Consider the following 5670-nt stretch of genomic DNA (forward strand, 5'->3'; position numbering starts at 1 on the left):
TTGCCCCCTAGTGGCACAGTGGTATGTCTGCGGAGTTAGGATCCGGGTTTTCATACCCCTGGTGGGCAGAGTACAGATAGCTCATTGTGTAGCTTTGTGCTTAATTACAAACAAACACTAATCTTTCTATTGATAAAATTAAGAGTTTTTCATCAAAATTTTAAGCTAATTAAAAATAATTCGGGTAAATTACTAATCTGTAGCAGTAAAAACAGAACTTTCTGTAACATGTCACTCACAAAAATTACCACTGTTACACATTAAATAAATTCTTGGAGGCCATGAATGTTTTACTTGATTATACAACTATGGAATTTGGCCAACATGTCTTTCACCATATACAGGGAATTCCAATGGTAAGTAACTTTAGCCCGCAATTTGTAAGTCTGTAATTTATTTGGCCTTGAATTTTATTACATTATAAACCATACTAGGACAGACTGTAGTAAAGCTTTACACATCACTCGTGCTTGTAGATATATAGATATTTTAATATCATATTATCATGATTTTCCGGACATAAATTGACAAATTTACCCGCCAGAGCTCACTCTAGAAAAAAGCTCTCCCACTAGAAACAGAGCAAACTACCTAGATTTGAATACCACCACCATTAACCGCACATTCTTTAAAGTTCACAATAGAACGGACACTTTCAACTTTGAAGTTATAGTCTTTCCATTTCCAAAACAGAATAATCCAAATTGTTATGTTACAAAACCCAGGATGGTTTTCTTCTCGCAGCTAATTAGACTCATTAGAATTTGTTCATCGTTAAATGAATTGTAGATAGAGCTCGTAATTACTCGCATTTTTATAATCGAGGTTTCTCATTAAGAAAAATAAACACACACACATTCATCCACTTTCGTGGAAAATTCAACAATATGTTTGCTAAAGACTATGGGGTTAAAAGTTTTACAGAGTATCACAACCTCTTTAAAAACTTTAAGTATACGCTTGGATTCCTCGGGATTTTGTTTGGAATGATAGTAAACAGTTTTAGTGTAATGACTACCATTGGTTTTATTAACCGCTAGTTTTAGTTATTGTTCTGTATAGTTTATATTAGTCATGTTTCATATTATATATCATTAGTTTAGTTTTATACTTACTTTCTTTGCCTCGTGTATTTGCGCACGTAATGTATTAATTTTATAGACATTTCGTATTTCTACACGCTTATCCAGGTGGTAACGGCGCTCAACTCGCAATAAGTGGCGCGCGGGTTCGAATTCCCGTCCCACCAAACATGCTCTCTTTTTTCAGCCGTGGAAGCATTATAGTGTGACGGCCAGTCCCATTATTCGTTGGTAAAAGAGTAGCTCAAGAGTTGGCGGTGGATGGCGATGACTAGCTACCTTCCCTCTAGTCTTTCACTGCTAAATTAGGGACGGCTAGCGCAGATAGCCCTCGTGTAGCTTTGCGCGAAATTCAAAATAAACCAAAGAAACCTACACTCTTACCCTCAACAACAACAACAGTTCAGGAGGAATGAAGAGGTCTAAATAGCACCTGACCCTCTCAGGTCTCCAAGACCTACATTCCGATGATGATGATGCTTATCCTCCTTCCATTTCGGCTTTTCGAAAAGATTAAATGTTATTTATTACTTGCTGCAAGTAATCATCTGGGTGTTTGCTACGGGGGATACTTAAGCAATTCTGAGAATACACGAATGGGAGGCAGAGGAAAATATTTAACACTGGAAGTAAACGTTCATAGACAAACTACGTATTACGTTTGGCTAGTTGTTTCTTATGTTCTAGCCTTGCTATATTGTATTGGTCAGGTCAGGTACCATATAAATTTATTATACTATATTTTTTGTGTCTTTACGGGCTTTAAGTACCAAGAGTAAACAGTTGCAGCCAATCTGGCATTAACAAGTTCTATAGTAGCGAGGGGAGGTGTGTGTGTGTCTGTTGGGGGGGGGGCAAACAGAATTTCTTTGGTAAAGTGCGGGGTTAGAGAGAAAGCCAGTTTCCAAAGAAGTATACATTAACGCCTAAGGTTTAGGATGAGAAACATTTATTGTTCCTTTCGTTGATAATATTGGCATATCACTTACTATATCGGTCCCGGCATGGCCAAGTGGTTAGGGCACTCGACTCGCAATCTGTGGGTCGCGGGTTCGAATCCCCGTCACACCAAACATACTCGCCCTTTCAGACGTGGGGGCGTTATAATGTGACGGTCAATCCCATTATTCGTTGGTAAAAGAGTAGCCCAAGAATTGGCGGTGATGACTAGCTGCTTTTCCTCTAGCCCTCGTGTAGCTTTTCGCGAAATCCGTAGCAAACAAACTTACTATATTGAACATCTTTCTCGATATGGGCTCGGTCAATTCGGCCGTGTTCGTGACCCCAAATTGACCTTCAGTTTCTACACTATAACTTCTAATATGTTTTGTGTATCTCCACGAAATTTCGCAAGCTTTCAGTATCATTATTAGTCTTCTGTAAACAACAACAACAACAAAAAAAAAAAATCAGGATTATTTATTAATTTTTACTAAAAATTTATCCGTGAATATATGGAGTCAGAGCGTTGACTGCTCCGAGTGCCAAGTGATTTTTATGTTGAGATTAAATATAAAAATATTTTTCTTCATCTGAAAATTGTCAAATTTCATTTGCGTAATCCCTAAAACCACCTAGATAAATTTCAAACTTTTTTTTCGGTATAAATGTACATTTTTATATGTTATTTTCTCTAATCTAACTCTATGCAGTATTGGTCAATTTGACTAACCTCGTAACCGCCATATAAAAAATAAAATAAAATAAATCATTACCATTACCATTGGTTACCATTACCAAATCTTTGGCTGCTTTAATCAAATAGTATGAAGATTTCATCACTCTTATAACACACTCACGGTTCCAAATTGTGGAATGTGAAGTACGCTTTTATGGCAACTGAATACGAACAATGGTCCCACAGATTCTCAGTCCGGCGAATTAGTGCTATGGCATATTCGACCTCACAAGGAAAGAAAAGGTGAAATCGAGCTTTGAAAAGTTTCGGGTTTCTTTTCTTATGCATTTAATTATTAACTTTAACTTACATCAAGAAAAGCTACTTTGTACTCAATTGCATTATGGGTAATATAAATAGATGTTTTTATCTTTATGTTATAGAAAGAAAACTTATATAGCCTTAAAATAATTATATTTTGAAGTAAAAAGAGTAATATTGCTAGGAAGAGAATCATTTGAGTTCAGTTCAGTTGGCTAATTTCTTGGTGTCTCTCTCACACTTGGTAGTTGGTTTCTGTCATGAGTTTTTACAGGATGTTGGCATGTTCTCATTACAAAGGTCATTTGATAGTTAGGGTACTGTTTACTTTTCGCTACTCTGTTTTAGATAAAGAGAGATGGTAACAATCTCTGTTTTTAATTTTTTACATTCTGTTTGGGGTGTAGCGTTATATTCTGTTCTGGTTGTATACTCTTTACTTTCTTTCAGGTAGTTCAACCTGAGTGGCACCTTAATACACCTGGACTAACGACCCCTAGAATTCATCTGTAGCTGTTCCCAATTTTGAAGTATCAATCAATGTGAAGGCAGCCAGTAGAACCCGCCTCCACAAAGGATTGTCTGTATAACTATTATAATGTACCCACAGCTTAAAATGTAGAGTGTATTCAGCAGTATCAAACTTCGGATCTTCCACTTTGCAGAGGTCTTAAAAATACACATATGTGAACAAAGCTTGATACACACTATTCCGATACGATGATTAACTGATCTCTGACTCGATGTATTCTGATTTTAATTTGACTACTAAACAACAAAAACCAGCTAGGATCAACTACTTTTACATGTTTATCATTACTTTATCTATTCGTTAACACTCCAATACCTTAACTTATGGGTAGATTATCACATGAAAAATGGTGTCGTAAAAACAGCTTGTGCTGTTATAACTTAACAGAAAACAAGTCGAGGTTATTTAGTAAAAATTATGAAAAACAAATATAAAAACACATAGAAATATCGAAAAGAAGTATCAAGAACTTAGAATCAATGATGTCGACTTTTTAAAGTTTTCAGTAATTGTTAATACAAAACATTCTATGCATATAATGTATGTACAAAGTAAAGCAATTGAATTTTCTGTAAAATGTGAGTTATAAATAATGAGGAACTAATGTAATAAATTTGAAGTTTTTTTTATCATAATTAAATTTGGAATATATTTCAAGAAAGATATAAGAATAGAAACCATTAGAAAACTTCAGCAGTCAGGGCTTTTCACCAACTCTTTTGGACTGTAGGATGTCAGACATAATTTATACATGAAGCGCTTTGGGTTACTTCTTAATCATCCTCATCATTTAGTTATATAAATGAGATATAATATTCTTTTTAAACTAAATGTTTTGCCTTAATCCAACGGAAATATAGGCCTAACATAATGGATAACGTTAAATACGTTTTTTGTCAACCGTAAACTAATGTTTCATATTAGACATTGATTAAATAACAAAGACTAAAATAAGGATTCAATTCGCCAGAAAGTAGTTTCACCATTTTTTTAAAAGTTTTCCTAAGAAACCGATTGGTTTCCACTGTTTCTAACATTTAACAACGTACCAGTCGTGACTACGTGATGAATAGCTGCTTAGTTTAATATTCCGAATGGTTCTGTGTTGAATCCTTGTCTCATTCGAAGATAAGTGTGGGAAGGTAAATGCTTGTTTCATCTAGAAAAGTTTTCTGTCCGAGAAAGTTTTTTTTTTTTTCTAAAGTGAAAATATTCGTGTTTCAGAGTTCTTCCGTTTAAATTCCACGAAATATTTTTAATACAGAATTTTTCCTTTTGAACTTTGTTATTACATTTTTTCTTAGCCTTGACAAGGCGTTTTTCCAAAACAATATTTTCTGTCTTAAGCTTATATTATTTTCAAAATATTGCACTAGATGTTCCCCAAGTACAAATAAGTTGACTATCTATTTTTACTCTAAAGATTTTAAAATCATTTTGTTATAAAACGTAGGGAAAGAAGCTATTTTGTTAATTTATTCAGAATGATTATTTTTGCCTAGCGTTTTCTGTTCATTCATCACGTCGAAAGGTATAGATTTACAACTATCAATTGGTGTTTTCTCTCATAATAAAATATTTGTAACTCCAATTTGTTGTTTTTCACAATAAATCTACTGTTAATTGCCAATTGTTGTTCTATCATGATAAATCAATTGTTAACTGTGACTTTCCTCCAATTTTTTTATTTAACTTCCACTTCTTGATGTATGTTTTATGAAAAAAGAATAGATTGGTAACTCTTTTATTTTACCAGTTGTTGTAAACTGGTAAAACTGGCAGTTATGTAAACAACTAGTCAATATTGTACTAGGTGTGTTGTAGTAAATATCTAACGACAGTTCTCAGGCCCGGCAGTTATGTAAACAACTGGTTAATTTTGTACTAGGTAAATATCTAACGACAATTCCCAGACCAGGCGGTTATCTAAACAGCTAGACAATATTGCGCCAAGTGTGCTGTGTTAATGGTTAACGTTGGCAACTGCTATCTGACCAGGTTGTTATTGTACCAGGAATGCTGTATTAAAAGTTAATTCTGACAACTGCTATCTGACTAGGATGTTATTGAACAAAGTATTATGTTAATTATAGTATTTTGGCACTTGTGTATAAAGT

The sequence above is a fragment of the Limulus polyphemus genome, unplaced genomic scaffold (assembly GCF_000517525.1).
Source record: "Limulus polyphemus unplaced genomic scaffold, Limulus_polyphemus-2.1.2 Scaffold1074, whole genome shotgun sequence".
In the NCBI taxonomy this organism is placed as follows: Eukaryota; Metazoa; Arthropoda; class Merostomata; order Xiphosura; family Limulidae; genus Limulus; species Limulus polyphemus.